At 40.7% G+C, this 27549-nt stretch overlaps 1 protein-coding gene and 1 long non-coding RNA gene across 2 annotated transcripts in view; both read right to left on the reverse strand.

The window, feature by feature from the left end:
• LOC127440512 (uncharacterized) overlaps nt 1–23167 on the reverse strand; it is a 57713-nt gene extending 34546 nt beyond the window's left edge. Inside the window, exon 1 of the long non-coding RNA XR_007897143.1 lies at nt 22888–23167. This is a non-coding gene — a long non-coding RNA (uncharacterized LOC127440512). The remainder of the gene's footprint in view (nt 1–22887) is intronic.
• LOC127440510 (heparan-sulfate 6-O-sulfotransferase 1-A) overlaps nt 1–27549 on the reverse strand; it is a 255869-nt gene that overhangs the window by 167173 nt on the left and 61147 nt on the right. The gene's annotated exons all lie outside the window — the stretch shown is intronic.

The raw sequence follows: 27549 nt of genomic DNA on the forward strand, positions 1-27549 counted from the left end.
AATGCCCTGGATGTTCCACAATGTGATTGTCAGTGGTTTCATAATTACAATCTGGACTTGAAGCATCACCAGTGAAGGAGCAATCTTTTTCTCCATCATTGTGTGTGTGTGTGTGTGTGTGTGTAAGAGATAACCAAAGGACATTTTCAGAGTGCCGACACCAGCTGGCACATTGCAGCTGGGCAAACAGTATGTCCAGTACTTTCCTCAAAAAGAGACCATAATAAACACTGTACCAGCAGGCATATTACACACACACACACACACACACTTGTTGGAAGACCCAGTCCAGAGGCATGCCAGTTTTGTGAAAGGAAATTGCAGTCACTAATAATGCCCATCAACAAACAGCTAGTCATCTTGTGACTGTTTCTTCCACAGAGTATCAAAGGCCTGTCCATCTTCTCATGTCCCATCCACACACAGGTGCTCTCTATAGGGCATGACCCACCCAGAGGGGATATTTAAGCCAAGAGATTTGAGATTAGTCTGGAGGAAAGATTTGGGCCTCTGACAAGGCCACCGGCACTGCTGTTGATCTGCTGCAAAGGCATTTTCTTCAGGTAATTGGCCAAAATCCCATCCTCTGATTCTAATCTCAGAAGATGCATGTATTACTTGGGTTAACTAACCGTGATGTATTTATTTATTTATTTCTCAAGCAGGTTCATTGTTTGGATTGTGTCTATCACTTACAATACTGCTTCCTCTTTGAACAGCCAATAAAAAACTTCAGCATTTTAAGATAGCTGTTTGGGTTGAGTTGGGTTGGTTTGGCTTTTGTTTTAGCACAGTGAATTTATTTATTTACATATATGATCTTTTCATTTGTTTTGCATTATTTGTAATAACTTCAAGGACTGAAGTGATAAAGGAGTGGCGTACAGAATTAGGGCTGGGTATTGATACAGTTTTCCCGATTTTATTCCGATTAAGCTCTCGATTCAATTTCGGTTCGATTCGATATCGATTCATATGGGTATATTTCAGTTATAATGTCCATTTTGCTTACAAATGAAAGAAATTCTCTCCCAGCAAATGCTGTTAATTATACAGGGGACCTTCTAACTAGGTACAGCATGAAAATATTAATTGTACTATTTATATTTTATTCGGTTTTCATCATTTTGGTCACATTTTGGCTTTTTAAAAATTATCAAATTCCTATAAAAAAAAAATAATAAATAAGATATTGTATTACATATCTTATTATTATTATTATTATTATTATTATTTTACTTTTATTGTTTAATTGCATAATTTATACTATTTACAAGTATTTACACTGATTTAATGAACACGTTCTAAAACCGGTACTGTCTCCTTAACAAAGCCGGTATTTCTGTAAGGAGTGCATGTTAACGAGACAGGACTCAAATTGCTTTATCTCATCTGTGCTATGCTATGAATTAAATGTTTCTTTTTTGTTGTTTTTGATCAACAACTGACTGTAGAGAATAGAAATGGTATTAAAAGAGACATAATTCAATGACAAATGGGTCACGTGGATCTCATCTTTGGAAACGCTACGGAACAACTTACTCTCAACACGCACTGAAAGCATCTCACTGCTGAGTAATTCACCAATATACTACACAATTACTGTTTTTTTTTTTATTACAATAATAAAAAATAAAAAAAACAATCAGAACTTCTTAAACTACTTCAAAGAGTTCTCATCAAAAAATCCTCCATGTGCAACACTAACTACATTTCCATCAAAGGATTTTTTTTCAGAAAAAGTTGTAGCGCATCAAAATAAAGCTGATGGAAATGCAAATTATCGCTAAAATTTCACAAATGTCAACATAATATTTTTCCATTTAACTCTAGCGCATAAACTCTTTGTCGATGCATCAAATGTCGTGAAAAACTGGTTTGGAAACACTTTTTGTTGAGAAAATTGGCAATAACGCAAAAATGTAGTGTCAGATGACAGCGTTTACCCCAATCGTTAGCCTGTGTTAATCATGACGACAAGGTATACATCCTTGAAAGCCAATTTATTGTACGTGATTGTGGATTGATCTTAACGGCATATAGATCCGATGCTGCAAACATGACACTTCCAGGAGTGCCAACACATATCTCGTATCATGCACATCGACAAGTGCACGGAGAACAAATGAATGGCCACTGTTTATGATTCATTTAATCGCGGTAGCCATCCGTTTATTTATGAAAGCTGCTTTTACATACCATTCAAAATAATAGACGGCAGTCATGGAATTAGTCTACAATATAAAAAAACATATCATTTCTGTGCAAAGAGATGTTTTAAATAAAAAAAAATAAATACAAAATACTAGGAGAAAAGCTTCAATGTGCATTTTTGGAACACTAACATATAACCCAATTCTATAGAATTATTGTTTAGCTTATTTTTTTAAAAATGCCGGCAAAATTCCCTGTATTAAATAAAATAAATTACCAAACGAAAAAACATTAAATTAAAAAAAAATAAATAACCAAACAAAATTGTATTTTTATTTTTAGACCTATATATGCCTTTTCTTTACACAAACTTAAATTAGCCTTACCCTGTTCTGTAGACAAAAAAGTCGGCTGAATTACATTATCAGAATGTTCTGCACTTTTTTCAAGACTATAAACTATCAGAACTATTTGTCCAATGCTGAGTTCACTTTCAGAAAATGAGCTTTTGAACATTTTAAAACATTTAAATATTTTAAATCTAATCCTCTTTACCTCGGATCACATTTGCTGAGCTTCTTCAGAAAATGTAAATTGCATTATGACACTAAAATTAATTTTAGATGACAATCAAGTTCAGTTGGTCGTTAAAGGTTGCTGGACAAATATGCGAGACATAATGCAGTTGTGATGGCAATGATGATTGTTCAAAACAACCAATTGAAAATCAGGAATGTATCATATGTAAACCCTCTTATTACACCGCATCACTTTTTCTGTAATAGCTGTGCACACAGCATATGCACATCAATGGATGGTCCTCATAATAAGACTGAAAGTTTCCCCCACTACTTGGTGCAGGTTGCCAGCTGAACAGGGCCACGATGATTCGCTTTCGGGTCAGAACCGTTGGCAACTTGCAATAGGCGCAACATCAGGATCAATATTACAGTCCTATCAGAAGGGCAATTGTTCCCTTTTGATTGCAATTCCTCATCTTCTGATTGCATTTATTTGTGAAATTAAAATGACAGTAAGCTGTCTAATTTCAGTGAATTGTCTCAATACTTTCCCCATTTTACCAAAACATCTGGGAGGCAAATTAGCGATAAATACACATTTCTCTATTGAAACGGCTTAAGGGCAGATTTATTTATTTTTTGTGATAAACCAAAACTTATGCTTAAAAAGTTTTTTTTAGGCATGATGTCATCACGCACACCATTTTTAGCGATAAAAGCCCATTTGAATGGAAACAGGCAGAAGCATTTTCACTTTGCCGATAACAAAATAGCGCGAAAAGTGGATGGAAACTAGGCTAATGACAGCTTTGCAGATCCTTGGCATTCTAGCTGTCAGTTTGTCCAGATACTCAGGTGACATTTCACCCCACTCTTGTCGGGCACTTCTCACGCACCTTACAGTCTAGCTGATCCCACAAAAGCTCAATGGGGTTAAGATCCATAACACTCTTTTCCAATTATCTGTTGTCCAATGTCTGTGTTTCTTTGCCCACTCTAACCTTTTCTTTTTGTTTTCCTGTTTCAAAAGTGGCTTTTTCTTTGCAATTCTTCCCATAGGGCCTGGACCCCTGAGTCTTCTCTTTACTGTTGTACATGAAACCGGTGTTTTCAATTAAGCTGTCAGCTAAGGACATGTGAGGCACCTATTTCTCAAACTAGAGACTCTGATGTACTTGTCTCTTGTTTAGTTGTATCTGGGCCTTCCACATCTCTTGCTGTCCTTGTTAGAGCCAGTTGTCCTTTGTCTTTGAAGACTGTAGTGTACCCCTTTGTATGAAATCTTCAGTATTTTGGCAATTTCAAGCACTGTATAGCCTTCAATCCTCAAAACAATGATTGACTGATGAGTTTCTAGAGAAAGCTGTTTTTTTTTTTTTTTTTTACCATTTCTAACCTAATATTGACCTTAAGACATGCCAGTCTATTGCATATAGTGGCAACTCAAAAACAATCACAAAGACAATGTTAAGCTTCATTTAATGAACCAAATAGCTTTCAACTGTGTTTGACATAATGGCAAGTGATTTTCTAGTACCAAATTAGCAATTTAGCAAGATTACTTGCACGTGTTGGAGTGATGGCTGCTGGAAATGGGGCCTGTCTAGATTTGATCAAAAATGACTTTTTTTCAAATAGTGATGGTGCTATTTTTTACATTAGTAATGTACTGACTATACTTTGTGATCAGTTGAATGCCACTTTGGTGAATTAAAGTACCAATTTCCTTCCGAAACAGCAAAATCTGTACATTATTCCAAACTTTTGGCCAGCAGTGTAATATATCTATCTATCTATCTATCTATCTATCTATCTATCTATATATATATATATATATATATATATATATATATATATATATATATACACACACACTGAAACTGGGCAAAGGATTTCTAGTTCCCAGCATGCTTTGCATGGTACTCCAGAGGGACAGTAAAAGTTAAAATTAAGTTTTATTTGATGTGTCTTTGTGCAAGATGAATATAAAGGGGGACACTTGTTAGTGTTTAATGTTTGGTTATGTTGAGATTTAGAAGAATTTCTGAAATATTGTAGTTTCGGGGGTTACCATCATGGTGAAGAGTGGAGCTTGAGTCTAGGTTGAGGACCAATACATTTTGAGTAGAGCCCGACTGTTACCGATTTTAGAGAGGGAAAATTCACTGATTACCGATATGGTGGCTGATATATTTAATTTTTGAGTTGGAATGAAAACAGACCTTTTCTATGTGGATTTTTCACCGATTTTTCACCGATATGACTATGCAAAGGTACTCAGAAGGCTGCTTTCTTAAATATTTTTATCAAAGAATATTTGACATTATTATTATTACATTGTCAACAAATTCTAGAAATGAACACTGAGAAAATAAAGAATAAAAATAAAATAAATAGCTTAATAAACATCAGTACTGCATGTTTAGTATAAGTCAATTGCTGACCATTTAAATAAAGAATAAATAAAAATAAAACAAATAGCTAAATGAACATCAGTACTGTTTAGTATCAGTCAAATGCTGACCTTTTAAATAAAGAATAAATAAAAATAAAATAAATAGCTAAATAAACATCAGTACTGTTTAGTATCAGTCAAATGCTGACCATTAAAATAAAGAATAAATAAAAATAAAATAAATAGCTAAATAAACATCAGTACTGTTTAGTATCAGTCAAATGCTGACCATTAAAATAAAGAATAAATAAAAATGAAATAAATAGCTAAATAAAAATCAGTACTGTTTAGTATCAGTCAAATGCTGACCATTAAAATAAAGAATAAATAAAAATAAAATAAATAGCTAAATAAAAATCAGTACTGTTTAGTATCAGTCAAATGCTGACCGTTTAAATAAAGAATAAATAAAAATAAAATAAATAGCTAAATAAAAATCAGTACTGTTTAATATCAGTCAAATGCTGACCGATTAAATAAAGAATAAATAAAAATAAAATAAATAGCTAAATAAACATCAGTACTGTGTAGTATCAGTCAAATACTGACCATTAAAATAAAGAATAAATAAAAATAATATAAATAGCTAAATAAAAATCAGTTCTGTTTAGTATCAGTCAAATGCTGACCGTTTAAATAAAGAATAAATAAAAATAAAATAAATAGCTAAATAAACATCAGTATTGTTTAGTATCAGACAAATGCTGACCATTAAAATAAAGAATAAATAAAAATAAAATAAATAGCTAAATAAAAATCAGTACTGTTTAGTATCAGTCAAATGCTGACCATTAAAATAAAGAATAAATAAAAATTAAATAAATAGCTAAATAAACATCAGTACTTTTTAGTATCAGTCAAATGCTGACCATTTAAATAAAGAATAAATAAAATAAAATAAATAGCTAAATAAACATCAGTACTGTTTAGTATGTCAAATGCTGGCTATATTAATACTGCCGAGTCAAGATAAACAGATAAGCAGCAGTGTTACACCGTATTCTGCTATACAAGTTCAGGGGAAACTTTCAATGGTGGAAAACCAGAATTCTAAGTATTACATTTTATAAATGCAATGACTGGAATTGTTCGGTTGAGGGGGGTACCAAGCTGTGAATCCTGAACAAAACAGTTTGGTGAATACATGTTTACTCATTAGCTTCCACTCAGCTGACAACAATGAATGTAGCTCCGTGATTAGCTAGTTAGCTATAAGCTCGTCATGGAGAGTAAATGTGGTTTATTTTACTTTCCAGCATTGTGTCTCACCAACTAGGTAACAACATAGCATGAAATCAACACTCATCAGACACAATTCACCACCGCACCATTGTCTGTTGAGCTGCAAAAAGATGCTCTGATGTTTACCTTTCAATCTACTACATTACTGACTGCACTGACAAACTATAGCTGGCTAACAGCAAACAGACATGAGTGACATGGCTGTCAGGGACAAGGTTAATGTTATATTAGTTATATTAAAAAGGGAAAATGATAGGGTCATTGTTTATTAAGTTTCCAGTATGTATTTCACAAACTAGTTAACTTACCGAGACACCGCTCAACTCCACCCTGTCTGCAGAGCCACCGTCAGATCAGAGTCAGCTCTGTACACAATGGAGATGGAGTGTGCTCTGCTGGACAAACCACGCTATGACACCAATTCTAAAGCATTGTTTTCGAAAAAAAAGTTTTCATATCGGCGCATATCAGTAAAATATATGCCGATACCAATATATCGGTGAAAGGCTAATATCGATATATCGGTCGGGCACTAATTTTGAGTATTCTACTTATTGCTTTATCCATTGAGCAAACGTTGTACTAACCATAGCATAGTGTCCACGTTGCACTTAAGTAGTGCTTCCCGCCAGAATGTATTAAGCGTGCTAACATTTCCTGTCACTAGCTTGCACTTCACTAAAAAAGTTTTATTTGAGTTATTTTGACATATAAAATTGGGTTTACTTGATTCAGTTAGGATCCCTCTACTTGTAGTATTTAAGTTGAAATTACATGGTCATTTTAATTTAAGAAAATTAATTTTAAACATGTGGAACTATTGTCCATGATTGAATCAAGTTCAAACAAAGGATTATTTTTTTTGGATAAACACTCCTTAAAAAACCCATTGGGGTCAGGTGAACCCAAAACCACCCATGTAGTTTTTAATATGTAGTTGAAAATATCTAGTTCTGCACATCCCTACTTAAGATTGTTATATTTCAACAGTGGAGCCAAGGTTTATGGTTCCTGTCTGGCACATTTTGACTATGTATGTCTCTGTGTTTCCTGAAATCTGATCTTAAGTCAACTCTTATACTGTCAGAAGTTGCCATGATATATAAATGTTCATACCGGTGCAGTGTTCACGTTCAAACCGACTAACACTGGTATTACTGCTGGTTGGATGCTAAGTGGTACTATAGGGTAATTTTCATTAAACAATAGCCTATACAATAACGCAAGGCAGCTTGATTTCAAACTTTGAACTGTATTTTTTATTTATTTTAACAAAAAATTCAAATGAAACTGAAAAAAAAAATAAAAAAATAAAAAAAAATAATGAAGTGCAATTAAAATGTGTGTAACTTTTTGAAAGATGGCTTTTCAACAGTTGTGAAGGGCAACATCTCTTTGGCAACGAACCTGCTTCATCCGTGCATTCTCTCCATCATGGGCTACCGGTCGGGTATTTCGTTGTCCGGGCAAATACATCACTTATTGTGGGTTGTTGCAGGTTTAATGTTGGTGTTTTATTACCTTTCATCCCAAGACACAGTTTTGCTGCTTCGGAAGGTTAATGACTTTGAATGTATGTGAATACATTCGTTTTGTTCCCTCCAAGGGCTGGGCGATATACAAGAAATATGTACAATTGAATTCAGAAGTTTACATTTTTTACATTTTTTAGTAAAAATATGTACACTTCTGAATTCAATTGTACATATTTTTACTAAAAAATATGTACAATTGAATTCAGAAGTTTACATACACCTTAGCCAAATACATTTAAACTCAGTTTGTTTCACAATTCCTGACATTTAATCGTAGAAAACATTCCCTGTCTTAGGTCAGTTAGGATCACTACTTTATTTTAAGAATGTGAAATGTCAGAATAATAGTATAGAGAATGATTTATTTCAGCTTTAATTTCTTTCATCACATTCCCAGTGGGTCAGACGTTTACATACAATTGGTTAGTATTTGGTAGCATTACCTTTAAATTGTTTAACTTGGGTCAAATATTTTGGGTAGCCCTCCACAAGCTTCTCACAATAAGTTGCTGGAATTTTGGCCCATTCCTCCAGACAGAACTGGTGTAACTGAGTAAGGTTTTTAGGCTTCCTTGCTCGCACACGCTTTTTCAGTTCTGCCCACAAATTTTCTATCGGATTGAGGTCAGGGCTTCATGATGGCCACTCCAATACTTTGACTTTGTTGTCCTTAAGCCATTTTGCCACAGCTTTGGCGGTATGCTTACCCCAAGGTCTATGAGTGCTGCAAATGACCTCCGACATCTCAGCTCAGGAGGTGTTTTGAGTTCAGTTCACTTTATTTATTATATCGTGAAGGAGGGAACAAAACAAATGTATTCACACACATGATGTATGTTCCCAGATAACGAAATATCCAACTGGTAGAGAATGCACAGATGAAGTAGGTTCTTTGCCAGAGAGATGTTGACAACTGTTGTAAAACCATCTTTTCACACACACATTTTAATTGCACTTATCCAGTTTCATTTGAATTTTTAGTAAAAATAAATAAAAAATAAAGTTCTAAGTTTGAAATCAAGGTGTCTTGCTTTATTGTGTAGGCTTAACCCCAACCCTGCTTAATGAAAATTACCCCATAGTACCACCTAGCATCCGACCAGCGCTAATACCGGTGTTCGTAATTTTTTATGTGTAGTTTTTTCTGCGACCAACCGACCAATCAAAACTTGGTCGACCAAGACTCTTCTCATCGACTAACCTTTGGTCGACTATCAGGGGGCAGCACTAGTCTCCAAGCAACGGTCCTAAGCTTGGAGTTTAAGAGAGCACTTAAATTGGCACCAAGGCCTCTGTCTTCTTTTAAATCGTAGTTTCCTGGTAACTTTATAAGACACCCCATCCTGGGGTCAACAATGATCCATAATGGGTCACTGTGAAAGGTTAAAGTCAACTAATGAGGAGCCGGAAAGGCTGCTGTACAATGCTTGCAAGGTATATTAATGGTGCCAATGAGGACTTTGTTCACCTGAATCTCCTCGCAGTGCTTTTATATACATACGGTCTGACCCAGTCCACTGAACCAGAGAAACAGTGTGAAGCCAGTCTGAGAGGAACAAAATGCCAATGGCAGTAAATCCACAAATAGATTTTTTGAACTTGCTGCAGACATTCTTCTTGCACAAAGTCTCAAGCGTGGTTTGACTTTGCCATCAACAGATTGCTCTCAAAAGTTCCACAATCATGTATTTATCAAATGCACTAACCTTTTAAGCATGTGACATCTTTTTATTCATTAAAACTATCTTAGAAGCATCTTGTCGCAAGTTAAATTACCCAGCCATTCGTAACATGACTGAATCAATATCTTCTATGAGAGAAAATAAGAATTACACCGACTTCAAGTGAGGAATAGCCTTGAAATACGATTTCTATTCAAATAAAATGTTTTACCCCCCAAACCAATTTTCGTCTAAAAAGGCATGTCCACATTTTGTTCCTTTCAGTAAAGGCTTGGATGATGGTGCATCTTCAGTGTCAAGTGGATTTTGTAAGATGGAAATGCAATTTCTTTTGTGATGACTAGTGGACCTGTCTAAGTGTTTGGTACTGGCTATCTGTGTAAGGGAAGTGGAATTTAGTAACACCATTAGTAACATAAGTAACAAGTAACAAGCTCCATTTGTCAGAGCCAAATGTAATGAAGCAATTTAGTGAGATAAAACACATATAACATCTGACCATATCAGAGATCAGCAATAAGGATGGCCTGGGGCCAATATGAGTGAGTTCAGGGCTAATTGTGGGAACTGTCACTTGCCCTATTGGGCCAGTGCTTCGTTGTCACAAGAGGTAGACCGATATATTGGGTTTACCAATTAATTGGTGCCAACAGTTGCTTTTGGAACTGTTACTAGATAAATGAACTTACTAGAGGATTCTAAAGTTAGAACGGCTTGGTTCCACAGTATAACAGCGGCTTCTAGAGGCGAAATACAAACAATCACTGACACCTCATGGAGATTTACTAAATCTAAATCTGTCATCATTAACAATATTTATCCATATTTTTATTCCCACTTCAATGCATATTTGGATTAGAAGTGAGGGCATGCATAGAAAAATATTTCTTTAAATCTCAGCTGGTGAAATATATAGCCTTAGGCAACAAAAGCTTATTTTGGTAAATAGCCTACTTAACTTTAGAGCACAGTAACAGAACTAAGCCTCTGTCATTTCAAAATAAGTGTCCCCAGTGGTTTTGGGGCTTTTGATTGTTAAAAGTTCAGCGTTATGCACCAAATCGTAATTTTCCTGCTTAATGGGATTTTGGTTGCACATTAAACTGCATCTGGGAGTTTCTTCATTTTTGGACTCTTGTAGCCTCTGTGTCTGCACCCTTCAATATTAAGGAAAGACTAAAATGTTAATTTTTATTAACATTCAATAAATCATTTTTAAACAACTATCATATCATGTTATCTGCCTTTTCCAGCACCTTAGTTATCGGTACTGTCTAATTCCACTATTGGTCGACCTCTAGATGTCTCTATATCTTACATTTGTTGGCCCTGTAGATGTGTTTTAATTCTTTGCAAGCTCAAATATTTATATATATATATATATATATATATATATATATATATATATATATATATATATATATATATTTTTTTTTTTGTTTTTTTTTTGTTTTTTTTTTTTTTTTGAGCACAACTATACAGTTGTGCTCAAAAGTTTGCATACCCTGGCAAAAATTGTGAAATTTTGGCATTGATTTTGAAAATATGACTGATCATCCAAAAAAACTGTCTTTTATTTAAGGATAGTGATCATATGAAGCCATTTATTATCACATAGTTGTTTGGCTCCTTTCTACATTTACATTTATACATTTGGCAGACGCTTTTATCCAAAGCGACTTACAGTGCCCTTATTACAGGGACAATCCCCCTGGAGCAACCTGGAGTTAAGTGCCTTGCTCAAGGACACAATGGTGGTGGCTGTGGGGATCCAACCAACAACCTTTTGCTTACCAGTTCAGTGCTTTAGTCCACTACGCCACCACCACTCCTTTCTAAATCATAATGATAACAGAAATCACCCAAATGGCCCTGATCAAAAGTTTACATACCCTTGAATGTTTGGCCTTGTTACAGACACACAAGGTGACACACACAGGTTTAAATGGCAATTAAAGTTTAATTTCCCACACCGGTGGCTTTTTAAATTGCAATTAGTGTCTGTGTATAAATAGCAATGAGTTTGTTAGCTCTCACGTGGATGCACTGAGCAGGCTAGATACTGAGCCATGGGAAGCAGAAAAGAACTGTCAAAAGACCTAACAAGGTAATGGAACTTTATAAAGATGGAAAAGGATATAAAAAGATATCCAAAGTCTTGAAAATGCCAGTCAGTACTGTTCAATCACTTATTAAGAAGTGAAAAATTCGGGGATCTCTTGATACCAAGCCAAGGTCAGGTAGACCAAGAAAGATTTCAGCCACAACTGCCAGAAGAATTGTTCGGGATACAAAGAAAAACCCACAGGCTGCTCTGGAAAAAGACGGTGTGGTTGTTTCAAGGAGCACAATACGACGATACTTGAACAAAAATGAGCTGCATGGTCGAGTTGCCAGAAAGAAGCCTTTACTGCGCCAATGTCACAAATGACAACACCCTGACACACCTCACAGCTTCTGGCACATTGTAGTTTGGAGTGACGAGACCAAAATTGAGCTTTATGGTCACAACCATAAGCGCTATGTTTGGAGAGGGGTCAACAAGGCCTATAGTGAAAAGAATACCATCCACACTGTGAAGCATGGTGGTGGCTCACTGATGTTTTGTGGGTGTGTGAGCTCTAAAGGCACAGGGAATCTTGTGAAAATTGATGGCAAGATGAATGCAGCATGTTAATGAAAATACTGACAGACAATTTGAATTCTTCTGCATGAAAGCTGCGCATGGGACGCTCTTGGATTTTCCAGCACAACAGTGACCCAAAGCACAAGGCCAAGTTGACCCTCCAGTGGTTACAGCAGAAAAAGGTGAAGGTTCTGGAGTGCCCATCACACTCTAGTGACCTTAATATCATCAAGCCACTCTGGGGAGATCTCAAATATGCGGTTCATGCAAGACGACAAAATACTTTGCATGACCTGGAGGCATTTTGGAGGCATTTTTCCAAGACGAATGGGCAGCTATACCACCTGCAAGAATTTGGGGCCTCATTGACAACTATTACAAAAGACTGCACACTGTCATTGATGCTAAAGGGGACAATACACAGTATTAAGAACTAAGCTTCCCTATCTGTCACTCACTCGACGTTGTGTCGATGTAGTGACACAACTGCACTAGAGTGGGCTCCCCCCCTCGGGTAAAGTTGCCCAGTCACAGGCTGACGCGGAGATGATGGACATGCTTTCCCGGAACCCTCAACTCTCCCCTGAACACTCGCGGCTCAATGATTGGTTCCTGGGCTCTTGGCGCCGCTCACAGCCACGTCCCGCCCCAGTTCCTTTCTTCCCAGAAGTGCACGAGGAGCTGAGAAGGTCGTGGGAGGCACCTTTTACTGCCCTGTCCCGATCTTTCAGCTCCCCCGCCCTCACTACCCTCGATGATGGGGCGGCCAAGGGCTATTCGGTGATCCCCCCGGTGGATAAGGCGCTCGTGGTGCACCTATGCCCACAGGGTGCAGCCACCTGGCGCGGGCGCCCAAAGCTCTTGTCCAAGGCCTGTAGGTTTACGTCATCCCTGATGGTTTGGTGACCCAGGGACGATGAAACCTGCTGCTCTGGAGCTGGTAAGCAGACCACTCCATCCCCCGGTGGAGGGCCAGGAGAAGAATCTTTTGTAACCTTTTCATTTAATTTTACCGCATGCTGCGGTACCCAAGAGTTCAGCAAAAGAGCGGTTTCCTTGTTCCCTGGGTCACATACCCGGTGCGCACGACCATCATCACGACCACCGTCCACCATTCCATTTTGGCAGGTTTGGCGCTCCAGCGGCGGTCTCCCTGCCCCTGCGTGCCCAGCTATGGCACAAATCCACCCCCAATGTGACGGTCTCCATGGGTCACGAGGACAGGCCTCTTCCTCCCCCATCCCAGGCTGTTACGGAGGTGGTCCCAAGGAGCCAGGTAAGTGCTTCGATGTCCCAGAACTCAGCATGGCCAAGACACGGCCTGGCACCTCAGGCTCCGCCCCGCCGCGAGGCCCCAACTGCCAGTACGTCCGATGAGATTGTCCCCTTGGTCCCCCTCACCCAGAGCTTGGACGCGTGGCTTACGCTTTCCAACCCATCGCGATGACTGGTCCGGACCGTCCGACTCGGCTACACGATTCAGTTCACCAGGTGTCCGCCCAGGTTCAGCAGTGTCCACTTCACCTCGGAGAAGGGCGAGAACGGTGCTACCTTGCGCACGGGATCCGCTACCCTCCTACGGAAGGGTGCGATAGAGCCTTTCACACCGGCCGAGATGAAGAAGGGGTTTTACAGCCCCTACTTCATTGTACCGAAAAAAGGCGGTGGGTTGCGGCCAATCTTGGACCTGCGAGTAATGAACCGGGCTTTAGACAGACTCCTGTTCAAGATGCTGACGCAAAAACGCATTTTAGTGAGCAACCAGCATCAAGATTGGTTTGCGGCGGTAGAACTGAAGGACACGTACTTCCACATCTCGAATCTTCGACACAGACCCTTCCTGCGGTTTGCACTGGAGAGTCGGGCGTATCAGTACAAGGTCCTCCTTTCGGCCTGTCTTTGTCTCCTCGCATCTTCACGAAGGTCGCAGAGGCAGCCCTTGCCCCATTAAGGGAAGTGGGCATTCGCATCCTCAACTATCTCGATGATTGGCTAATCCTAGCTCACTCTCGGAATGTGTTGTGCACACAGGGACCTGGTGCTCTCACACCTCAGCCAGCTAGGGCTTCGGGTCAACTGGGGAAAGAGCAAGCTCCTCCAGGTTCCGAGCATCTCTTTTCTCGGCTTGGAGTTGGACTCAGTCTCGATGACGGCACGCCTCACGAATGAGCACGCACAGTCAGTGCTGACCTGTTTGAAGGTGTTCAGAAAGAAGACAGCAGTTCCACTGAAACTGTTTCAGAGGCTCCTGGGGCATATGGCATCATCAGCGGTGGCCACTCCACTTGGGTTGATGTATATGAGACCGCTTCAGCACTGGCTCCAGACTCGAGTCACGAGATGGGCATGATGCCGCGGGACATACTGCGTGGCCATCACGCCGGTCTGTCACCGCCTCTTCAGCCCTTGGACCGACCTCACATTTCTACGGGCAGGCATTCCCCTTGAGCAGGTCTCCAGGCATGTCGTGGTTATGACAGATGCCTCCAAAACAGGCTGGGGCGCTGTATGCAATGGGCACACAGCAGCCTCCTGGATGGTCCCGCGGCTGTGTTGGCACATCAATTGCCTCGAGTTGTTGGCAATTCTGCTCGCCCTGCAGAGGTTTTGGCCGTTGATCCAGGGCAAGCATGTGTTAGTTCGGAAAGACAACACGGCAACGGTGTCATACATCAACAACCAAGGCGGTTTACGCTCCCATTGTATGTCACAACTCGTCCGCCGTCTCCTCCTCTGGAGTCAGCAGCACCTCAAGTCGCTGCGAGCCACTCACATCCCGGGCGACCTCAACACTGCAGCGGACGCGCTGTCGTGACAGGTTACCCTCAGGGGAGAGTGGAGACTCCACCCTCAGGTGGTCCAGCTGATTTGGAGTCGATTCGGGCAGAAACAGGTAGACCTGTTTGCTTCCCAAGAATCCTCCCACTGCCCGCTCTGGTACACCCTGACCGAGGCACCTCTCGTTATAGACACGCTGGCACACAGCTGGCCCCCTGGACTATGCAAATATGCGTTCCCCCAGTGAGCCTACCTGCACAGACCCTGTACAAGGTCAGGGAGGACGAGGAGCAGGTCGTCCTGGTAGCAACCTACTGGCCCACCCAGACGTGGTTCTCGGACCTCACGCTCCTCGCGACAGCCCCCAGCGAATTCCCCTGAGGAAGGACCTTCTTTCTCAGGGGCGGGGCACCATCTGGCACCCGCGACCAGACCTCTAGAATCTCCATGTCTGGCCCCTGGACGGGACACGGAAGGCTTGAGTGGCCTACCACCCGCAGTGGTAGACACAATCACTCAGGCTAGGGCCCCCTCTACGAGGCACCTGTATGCCTTGAAGTGCCGTCTGTTCGCTAAGTGGTGTTCTTCCCGATGCGAAGACCCCCAGAGATGCGCAGTCGGATCGGTGCTTTCCTTCCTGCAGGAGAGGTTGGAAGGGTGGCTGTCCCCCTCCACCTTGAAGGTGTATGTAGCCGCTATATCGGCACACCCCGACACAGTGGATGATAAGTCCTTAGGGAAGCACAACCTGATCATCAGGTTCCTGAGAGGAGCCAGGAGGTTGAATCCCTTCAGACCACGCCTCATTCCCTCATGGGACCTCTCTGTAGTTCTTCAGAGTCTACGGAGAGCCCCCTTTGAGCCCCTGCAGTCAGCTGAGCTTAAGGCACTCTCTTTAAAGACTGCCCTCATGACTGTGCTCACTTCCATCTAGAGAGTAGGAGACCTGTAAGCATTCTCTGTCAGCGAAACGTGCCTGGATTTCGGTCCGGGCTACTCACACGTGATCCTGAGACCCCCAACAGGGCTATGTGCCAAAGGTTCCCACAACCCCTTTTAGGGATCAGGTGGTGAACCTGCAAGCGATGCCCCAGGAGGAGGCAGATCCAGCCCTGATGTTGCTGTGTCCGGTGCACGCTTTACGCATCTATTTGGATCGCACGCAGAGCTTTAGAGTCTCTGAGCAGCTCTTTGTCAGCTTTGGTGGACAGCGGAAAGGAAGCGCTGTCTCCAAGCAGAGGATCGCCCACTGTCTCACTGACACCATAACAATGGCATATCACGCCCAGGACGTGCCACCCCCGGCAGGGCTATGAGCCCATTCTACCAGAAGTGTGGTGGCCTCCTGGGCCTTGACCAGTGGCGCCTCTCTAACAGTCATTTGCAGAGCAGCAGGCTGGGCAACACCCAACACCTTTGCGAGGTTCTACAATCTCCGGGTGGAACCGGTTTCGTCCCGTTTAGTGGCAGGCACAAGCAGGTAAGTCCGGGACAGCTGGCCGGGTGTATTGCTTGCACATAGCACCTTTCACCTCCCCTGAGCTGAAGACGTGCGCTGTTGACTCCCAGTAGTGTTCACAAACTGTTTTCCCTGGATGACTTTCTCCGAGCCCTGTGGCAGACGAGTTTACAAGGAAACTTGCTGCCAGCTCAGTACATGTGCTAACTAAGCCCTGTACTGGGGTAGGTGCTCCGCACGTGTTGGTTCCCCATAGGTAACCCCATGCGATGTATATCTTCCACTAATTAGTTTCCCTGTTGGTAAACTGCATCTTCCTTGGCCAGAGGCCCCTCTGACCCAGTCACCATGTTTGTAGAAACTCCTCCCCCATATGGTAGGGCCTACCATGGGACTTCTCCACATGACATACTTCTGGCAAGGCTCGGAAAGACCATGTGATGTATTTCCACTCAAAATACCCCCGCCCCCCCACTCTGGGCGGGGTGTGGTCTCCGTGGTGTCTTCCCCTTGGGAGTGGCACCCCCCCCGACATAGACCTGGTGGCCCCAGTCAGTTAACTCTTTTTTTGGGGAGAGAGAAAAAAGAGAGGAAAAGAGGCCACGACTGGGCTAGCCTGTCTCTATCTTTTGGGCAGTCGACTTGTCCCCGAAGGGACGTTCGACATTCATAACAGTGTTGGGGGAGGTTACGTGTCGGCCTGGTGCGCTGGCTACGAGGCACACAATGGTCTGCCCGTCACACACCGCCAGTTCATGTAACACAGTTTGGCCAGTTGTGGCGTTTCGTATAGGGACCCCTAGTGTCACTACATCGACACAACGTCGAGTGAGTGACAGATAGGGAACGTCCTGGTTACTTGCGTAACCTCCTGTAGAGACAGTCGTTAAGGAGGACACGGGAGGCAGGTTGCTCCACTCACAGGTAAGGCTTTTTAATGACCACACTAATCTCAACTTCACAATAATAAATTCTCAGCTTCACAATAATAATCTCTTCAACTTCACAATAATAAATTCTCAGCTTCACAATAATAATCTCTTCAGTGTCACAATAATAATCAGCTTCACGGTAATAACTTTGGGGACCCAGGCTCTCTCACTTGTCTGCTGGCAGTGTGGCTTTTTATGCCGCTCTCCCCGTGCTCACTGTAATTAGAGACAGGTGTTAGATATAATCTAGCTCAGGTGCAAGCGCCCTTACCTCTTCCTCTTGCTTGACCCCCCCCCCCCCATTTCTGGAAAGGAAATCGGCAGCAGCCATCTGCGCCCCCGGTCTGTGGACCACCTTAAATTTAAATGGCTGAAGAGCCAGATACCAACGGGTGATCCGCGCGTTGGTGTCTTTCATGTGGTGGAGCCACTGGAGCGGGGCGTGATCGGAACAGAGGGTGAAGGCCCACCCCAACAGGTAGTATCGGAGAGTGAGGATCGCCCACTTGATGGCAAGACATTCTTTTTCTACGGTGCTGAACTTAGTTTCCCTCAATGAGAGCTTGCGGCTAATGTACAGCACCGGGTGCTCCTCCCCCTCCACCACCTGCGAGAGTACGGCCCCCAGCCCTCTGTCTGAAGCATCCGTCTGTAAAAAAAAAGGGAGAGAGAAATCGGGTGAATGTAAAAGCAGCCCCCCGCAAAGTGCGACTTTAACTTGCGTGAACGCCTGCTGACACTGCTCCATCCACTGGACCAGGTCTGGAGCTCCCTTTTTAGTGAGATCAGTCAGCGGGCTGGTGACGTCCAAATAGTTAGGTACGAATCTTCTATAATAGCCAGCCAGCCCCAGGAACTGTCTCAACCCCTTTTTGGTCTTGGGCCTCGGGCAGGTCGCAATCGCTGCTGTCTTATCAATTTGGGGACGCACCTGCCTGTGGCCCAAGAGGAACCCCAGATACCGTACCTCCACCCGCCCAATCGCGCACTTCTTTGGGTTTGCTGTGAGTCCCACTCGGCGCAGCGATCTCAGAACCGCCCTCAGATGTTGCATGTGCCGCTGCCAATCATTGCTTTAAATGATGATGTCATCTAAATATGCAGCGGAGTAAGCTGAATGTGGTCTGAGGATTTGGTCCATGAGATGCTGAAACGTAGCCGGGGCCCCAAACAAACCGAACGGATGTGTCACAAACTGGTGTAATCCAAATGGTGTGGAGAAGGCGTTTTTTTCACGGGAAATCATACGACCCGGTAGAGGGGAGAACACATCCGCAAACTACTGTTTCAACCTGACAACCTCCGCGAGTTGACTCGGTGAGAGGTGGTCTCATCAAGTGACCGGGGTGAACTGTTTATGTTTTGAATTCACCTCGGGTCTGAGCTCCACCCTCTCCGGAACTACTGTAGCCAACATCACAGGGGCCAACTCCCTCCACAATTTCAGGAGGTTGAGGTGGTATATTTGATGTGTGCCCCCTCTATCGGTTTGTTTAACCTCATAATCGAGATCCCCCACTCGTCGTGTGACCTCAAAGGGCCCTTGCCACTTGGCGAGTAATTTAGAGCTTGATGTGGGAAGTAATACAAGCACTTTATCTCCCGGTGCAAATTCCCTTAGCTGAGTTCCCCTGTCATACAGTCGGCACTTCTTGAGCTTGGAGCAAATTCTTCTGTGTTAGTTGTCCCAATGTGTGGAGTTTGGCTCTAAGATCAAGAACGTATTGAATTCCATTCTTACTATTTGAAGGTCCCTCCTCCCAGGCTTCTCGCAATACATCAAGCACACCGCGTGGGCATTGCCCATACAGCAGCTCAAATGGGGAGAAGCCAGTGGAGGCTTGCGGGACCTCTCGTACTGCGAATAACAGGGGGTCATTTATCCCAATTTCTAGCATCGTCATGCACGAACTTACGAATCATGTTTTTAAGGGTTTTATTAAATCATTCCACCAGGCCATCTGTTTGTGGATGGTACACACTGGTGCGAATCGATTTAATGCTCAATAATTCGTACAGCTCGCGTAGTGTCCATGACATAAATGTTGTGCCTTGATCAGTGAGGATTTCTTTCAGAATCACTACTCGGGAGATTATTTTGAAGAGTGCCTCCGCAACACTGCATGCTGAGATGTTGCGAAGAGGCACTGCTTCCGGATATCATGTTGCATAGTCCACTAGGACCAATACAAAGCGATGTCCACATGCTGACCGTTCTAATGGCCCGACGAGGTCCATTCCAATTCTTTCAAAGGGGACCTCGATCAACGGAAGAAGGCGCAATGGCGCTTTTGGTGTGGCCAGTGGGTTAACCAGCTAACATTCGCGGCATGCCGCACACCACCTGCGGACATCGCCGCCAATGCCCGGCCAATAGAAGCAGGCTATTAGACGGTTCAGTGTTTTCCTTTCTCTTAAGTGACCCGCCATGGGATTATAATGAGCCGCCTGGAATACCACTTCCCGACGGCTCAGTGGTATCAAAAGCTGGGTTGTATCTTCTTTTGTCTGAGTGTCCTGCATCACTCTATACAACCGCTCACTTATAATTGCAAAATAGGGGTATGAAAGGGCGATGTCCAGCAGGAGTTGTTGACCATTGATGACTCTCACTTGTTCGAAGGCATGTTTGAGGGTTTTGTTTCGCGACTGCTCCAAAGGGAAATCTCCCTCAGGGAATTCCCTGAGAAGGGGAGGGGCTGCAGCCTCTCCCCCTCTCTCGTCATTATGACGTGGAGCTGTCAAGGATGGCCCTGGCTCCACCTCCCCTGCCAAAACATCGCACATTTCACCCGCTGAAATGGCCGGGACCTTGTCTCAGCTCCTCAGCACAAAACCTGAATGAGTGGTTGCATAACAGCTCCTTTTATACCATATGTCCGGGGGAGTGGTGTGCAAATACCACTCGCCAATTTTCATTGGCCTTTTTTCAAAGACCAGAGGTGTTTTGGGCTCCCAAGAGTGACCCCTAGTGTCACTACATCGACACAACGTCTCGTTCCCCGTTCCCTCCATCAGGGAACGGAGGTTACGCAAGTAACCAGGACGGTATGCAGACTTTTGAACAGGGGTCATTTCATTTTTTTCTTTGTTGCCATGTTTTGTTTTATGATTGTGCCATTCTGTTATAACCTACAGTTGAATATGAATTCCATAAGTAATAAAAGAAATGTGTTTTGCCTGCTCACTCATGTTTTCTTTAAAAATTGTACATATATTACCAATTCTCCAAGGGTATGCAAACTTTTGAGCACAACTGTATATATATATATATATATATATATATATATATATATATATATATATATATATATATATATATAAATGAATGTCACAATAATATAACACAAAGTAATGTAATAAAATAAAATAAAAATAAATAAATAAATTAAAAACAAATTAAGTTTACTAGATTTATGCTGGTAAAAAAGCAAGAAAAGCATTACCACAACATGTGAAAAGTGTTCATTATTGTAAATTGTAAATCTACTTTTTTTGGTAAAGAAAGCATAAAATATAATATAGCTGCAAGCAGCGATGACAGGCCCAAGCACCATGGGTCCATTTCCACCCGGTGGCTTTAGGAAAACAATGAAATGTGGACACATGCATTTGACATGTGACATTATTCTAAACAATTTTGAATTTAGATTTTTTTTTTTTCTGAAAAATCTATAAAATTGTATAAGATATTAAGCCGTAATTAGATATTATGTCGCAATGTGTAATTTTAAGTATTGCAGTCAGTGAATTAAATACTTTATAAATGAAAACTACTTCATCTTATATAATTTTCTCTTTATTTTCAAGTTGACAAACATAAAGTAAAAAAAAAAAAATGCCACGTTTCAGTCTGATGATGTGCACTAATCGTCTTCTTTTTATTTTTATTATACTTATTATTATTATTATTATTATTATTATTATTATTATTATTATTATTAACTTTCCTCAAGAAACTTAACATCTTCTCAAAGCAAAGCAACAAAGAAAATAACATATAAATAAAAACGTATCCATAAATAAACATTTAATAGGTTCTTGATGTTTTTAGTAATCCATATAAAGATAATATAAAATATCTGAAGGAAAATACGGTATGGATGGTTTGTTTCCTGATATCAAACATCATTCGAACTGGATGGTTTGTTTCCTAATATCAAACATCATTCGATCTGAATTTTAGAAAGGGTTTTGATGTGTATTTCAAAAACCCACATGACACTGAAAGAAACCAGAATGAGTAGTGGTGTGATCTGCACTTTTTCTGTCACAGGAGCACAAATGAAGGGACTGGAATGACTTCAATACTCAAACGCATTTGCGTGTTTCAGATTGCGCGTCCGTGCAACACTTGCACAAAACAGCTGCGCGTGTTTGAATAGGAGGCATGTTTGGAGCACGGGATGAATCTCATTGAATTTGACTTGGTGGTTGCTCAAGCAAAATTTCCGGTCTCAGAAGCAGATTCAGTGACATTTTCTTGCGTTCTAGACATGCTTTTCATCTAATGACATGTGCAGCTATCAGTGAAAAACCATGTGTTTCATATTTTTTTCTCAGTCTCACATGAAGCCCTGACCACTGATAGACACGCACATGGATATTTTTATACTATATATCGACATACACAATGTACAAACTTTGAAAAATGCTGTTTTCTAAAGTCAAACCAATTCCACACAACTGAAGACACACTTTTTCCTTCATAATCTCCTCTCATCTTCTCATTGAAATGAATTTGAGGAATAAGCAATTGCACCGCCTCACTCCATTTATCTGACATAGTGCGTACGTGTTATGTGCTGTACACATTTCTTGTGTAGCAATTTTGTGTTACCGCAATAGAGATAATAATCTAAAATGTATACTGGTAAGCAAATTTCTACAAGTTTATCATGTCTACTGGTATATACTGTCCCAAATTTATGTTTTTTTATGAAGAAAACAAAACACCTATAGTCCTCTCCTTAGAAAAAGCTTTCATATAACTGATATTTTTTGTATTATTCATATCAAGTGTAGGGCTTTACTGGTTGTTTAGATCAGTGTTACTATCAGAAATAATTGGTAATTATTTCTTTAGTTAATTAATATTTAAAATTAAATAATAATCTAATAATCTAACTCATTAAATCCTCATATGGGGCTCCAGTAAATGTAGTGCGCTACATTTAGGAGCGGGTTTGGTTATTAGCAATAATTAATAATTATCAAAGATGTAGGGAGTGGTGTGGCTCGTCAAGCTGGTTGACATGATTTCTAATGGCTGTTTCTTGTTACAGTAATAGCAGGGAGAGACCTCAAAAGCATCCAAAACACGCCAGAGAGCTGAGAGAGAGTAACACGAGTGCAGCGACTGGTGTGCCTTATTGTTTTATTGTGAAGCTGAAGATTGAGATGTTTGTTAACTGAGAGTTTTTGTTACATTGAACTGACTGAAAAAGAAAAGCGCTGAGAAGTCTGCCCTCAAATATATTGAAAGCAGAAAATAAAAGCCTACCTGAAGTGTGCCACTGCTTCCCCGTCTCCTCCTTCCATACCCGAACCTTTATCGTGTGTTACAGCAAGACAGACAACAGCAGGTTTCAGAGAGGTTCTCAGCTGAACGGCATGGCTGAACTGGTTGTTCAACAAAGTGCCGACAAACTAATGTTCTGTGCTTTTAATCTTTTATCAACCCGCAGCACACATTCAAACATGCATCTCGTTTTAACAGATATATATTCTCCTCTCTTGTCGACACTTTCTTTATCCCTGTGTGCCCAATTTAATTGAAATCAAAAGTGTGTGACAATAACGCACACTTGCTGTGCCCCTGAGAGTGACAGCAATGATAAAGGAGTGCTGGGGAGGAAGAATGCTTTTATTAATATTTAAGCATTGTGGGTCGGTGTTGAGCCATCACGGAATTGCACGGCAGACAGAGAGTTAGATTAACTGGGCCTTCAGTGCTCCATTATAAAGGGCATGAAGGTGAACCACACAGCTGATAAGAGAGATATTTGATTAGGCTTAAAGAATAGGATTATTGTCTCCGGTTTCCAAATCAGATGAGCTGCAATCTGAGTTTATAATAATCCCTGGTTTACAGTCAAAGACTTGGTCCTTTATTAATTTTTTATCACACATTACAAATTTTGAACATATAGAGTGAAATTCTTTTTTTTTTTTTTTTTTTGCATATCCCAGCTAAGCTGGGGTCAGAGTAGATAGGGTCAAGGGCCTTGCTCAAAGGCCCAACAGTGGCATCTTGGTGGTGCTGGGGCCACCACTACCCCTTAACATTGATGAATTATCCTATCAGGAGCAGGTGAGCTCCAGACCCTCACTGATAGTGAGTGAAACCGAGGTGGGTGGCACCCCTCACCTTGAAGCAGAGCCCAAAGGGCCTGGATGAATGAGCAGAAGTGGAAGATAAACTGGCTATAAACTATGGGTGCACAATACACAGTGGAGTCCAAATGTCAACACTGAAAATCTGGGATTAAAAATCTAAATTTAAACCTGGAAATAAACAAAAAGTTGTAGGATTTAAAAAAAAAAAAAAAAAAAGAAGAAATGTAATAATGTAAAATGAGATATAAAAACATTTAAGATGTACTATTTCAAGGTTTGAAATCAAACATGCAAATTAGTGACACTGACAATGTAAACTCGTTGGTACAAAAGGTCAGATCACTTGCTTCCACTGAAGCACAAAAAATGCACTTTGAAACACTCAAATCATGCTGGAAAAACATGGATAATGGATTAGGTTTTCTACAAACTTGTGTCATTAAAGAAAAGGGAAACAACCCAAATACTACACAGTTCTGATATTCATGTTAATGTTTAAATAAATACAATTTTAACTCAAATTGTTATGCAGATAATTTATAATGAAAAACAAAACTGTCTTAATAAATTGCAAAATACATGTGTTTATACTAATAAGAAAATTATTAAAACATATATATAGGCCAATTTTTATACCAGATTTTTATGGCATGATTTTTCAGCCCTATTAGTGTCTAAATGTCTATATTTGTGGAACCCAACTATAAACCACAGCCTGTTTTCAGCTAACCAAAAAAAGATTTGGCCAATTGCATGACTGTCCCCCTAGTAAAACATATCTACAAAATGAAATGAGTAAAAAACATTCTTGTAATTTGTCTTATGAGATGTTAAGCTGATATATAAAACCTAACTCTCAATGCTCAACCTAAAAAACAGCAAACAGAGGACATGTCTACCTACTCAACTACATGTAAATGTATCAGCGGTGGGAGGCTGTCTAGAAAGCATCATACCATTTCCTTTTAAACCAAGGTTAAACCCTTTATTTGGCCTCTTATTCTCCCCCTCTCAACATATGAGAGGATATAGACTCCAGCCGCTGAGGGAATACAACCAGTCTATAAGACGCACACCAACCAATAGGATTAAACTGATACAGTGCAAGAAAAGGGGTACTTGTCCACACAAATGTGTTTATATGCCTTGATGTATATAAAAAGTGTATGCATACACAATGAGAGCATGGTCATACTCATGAATATGTTCAATAGATTCAAAAATGTATCAGAAAAGCAGGGGCATATGCAACAATATACAAAAGGGTGTGTGTATATTTGAAAAGATGGGGCCTTGGACAAAGCCTCCAGGTGGGGATTAGGCGAAGGGACAGACCCTCTTCACCACTTTTGTCTCCCTGGGGGTACGGGGGGAACAGAAAAGGAGGATAAACAGAGGAGGGAAGGTGGAGGGAGGGGTTAGGGTCTTGTTAGGGAGCATATTGGGATCTGCGAGTGTTTGTACTGTCTCATAAATCAAACGTAGTGACACATACTTACTGTCATCAGAGGAACAGCAAGAGAGAATTGTCAGCAGCGTGAAAGAGGAGAAGAAAGGGGAAGACGAATGACATCCTGGTTTTTGGTCCTAAAGGCGTGGCTGAAAAAAAAAAAAATGTACCAATGCTCCCCTGTAGTCCAACTTTGCTCATATGTCTGAGCCAGTCAGTCTAGGACAGTACTGTAAAGCACATTCCACAAACAATGGTGGAAAACCATTTTCTGCCAAACCAGCAAATGGTGGGTGAATGAGAAAATGTATCAGCTATGGAACTGTATTTTGCATTGTTTCATTACAGTAGTAGTAACACAAGTGCTGTAATAGCAGCAAGGAGGATGAGAGATTTATTTATTTATTTAATTTTAATAAGAAGACAGTGCACTAAAGGGATTGGGTCAAGTGCTCACAGAGAAGCTGTGTCTTTAGATGCTTTTTGATGGATGTTAGAGAACCAGCTGCTCGGGTGGAGTTTGGCAGGTCATTCCACCAGCGAGGAACAGTTGAAATGAAAGTTCAAATTGTTTGCTTCTTAGTTGACTACTAATTAGTAGTAGTTGACTACAAATCTGAATATTGGGATGTGTCCCCAATGTCTATAGACGAAGTTACTGTTTACAAACAAACACTTGGTGGCGGCACTTTCGGGTTCCTTTGGCATACAAGAAAAGAACTGCTTTAAATGGGTACTTCAGTCAAATTTTGTTGAAAATGCCCCAAAAGTGCTGTTTGTTAACTGAAACACCCCATTTCCAAAAGTTTGGAATATTGAAAATGTAAATGATTATTATTTAGGCTAATGTATGTGGACCAATTATTTAAGCAGCATTTTATTTTTATTATTATTATTCATAATAATAATAATAATAATAATAATAATAAAGATCAATAATGTACGCATATTGAGGTCACACTTTATATTAGGTGCTTTTTAACTATGTACTAACATTAAAATACCTACAAATTAATGCATTTACTGTGTAACTACATGTTGTTTTAAAATTCTCACAGGATTCACATTTGCTGCTACTAAGTTTGAGGTAGGTTTAGGAGTAGGGTTAGGGGTTAGAGTTAGGTTTTAGGGTAAGGGTTGGGTTAGGTTTAAGGTTAGGGGTAAGGTTAACAGTGTAACTACAAATTAGGGCTGTCACGATTACTCGATTTAATTTGATTACTCAACTAAAAAAATTCCTCGATTACAAAACTGCAGAATCGACAAACTGAAAATAAGGTGGAAGTGATGCAGTACACAGATGAGGATGCGAACACATAACGACAAGAGGTGTCAGCTGCGTGACAGAGCTTCACTTTAGATTTGAAAAACAGGACCTTAACCCTGTGTATTTTAACCCTAAATTTTAAAATAAATGAGCAGACATTTTTTTTTTACCTTTCAGATGTTGTTGTAGGAGGCCTCTGATGCAGAAAAAAACGTTTTTTAAAAGTTTTTACGTTTTAGTAATTTTTTAATGACACGTTGTAATATTACAACAGTGGTCAGGGAGGGCAGCAGAAATCCTGTATTTGTACTTGCATTGTCTGAACAAATATACAGAACAACTAAGTGTTCGTTTGCACAGTTGATTGCTTATGTAGCCCCACAAATGTATATATCATGAATAATAATCACACAACAGTCATGAATTGTTATTTATTAATAAAAAATATAGGAAAACAGGAAAAAACTTAAACTTAGTCCCAAAGTCCAGGTATGGTAGTCCCAAAGACAGTTCTTGTCCTCCGACAATTTTGTCTATGCTGGAATGTGGCGGGGCCCCGAACAAACCGAACGGAAGGGTCACGAATTGGTGTAAAATGAACGGTGTGGAAAATGCTGTTTTTTCTCGGGAGATTGGAGGACCTAAAAAACATCACTTCAGCAATGCAACAGCACTTGAAAAGATATCATCCAGTTTTCACAAACCCGCCGGGGACACACAAACGGTAAGCTCATCTGCATGCGATTGCGGTGCTGCGTGTCCAGATGCACAAGATAAGTTGAGTCCTTCGTTGCTGCGCAGGACAGCTTGAACTCAGGAAAAATCTCAATCTGCAATCTAAACCTATTTATCTACATAAACGTTTTGCAATATAGGCTTTTATGAAGCAACATAAAATAATGTCATGAAAAGATGTCCGTCGGATTTGATTAAAGTTACATAGACACATAGTTACATGTACACGCAGTTACGGATGCACAAATACATTCTGTTCAATAAATCTGACTGAATCAAGATGAGCTATAAGAAGGTTATTTTCAGCAAATTATCATTTGAGTTCTGTTGTGTAAATTAATTACCATTTGAATGTAATGCAATCTTTCTCCTCA

This window comes from Myxocyprinus asiaticus, chromosome 5, assembly GCF_019703515.2.
Source record: "Myxocyprinus asiaticus isolate MX2 ecotype Aquarium Trade chromosome 5, UBuf_Myxa_2, whole genome shotgun sequence".
Lineage (NCBI taxonomy): Eukaryota > Metazoa > Chordata > Actinopteri > Cypriniformes > Catostomidae > Myxocyprinus > Myxocyprinus asiaticus.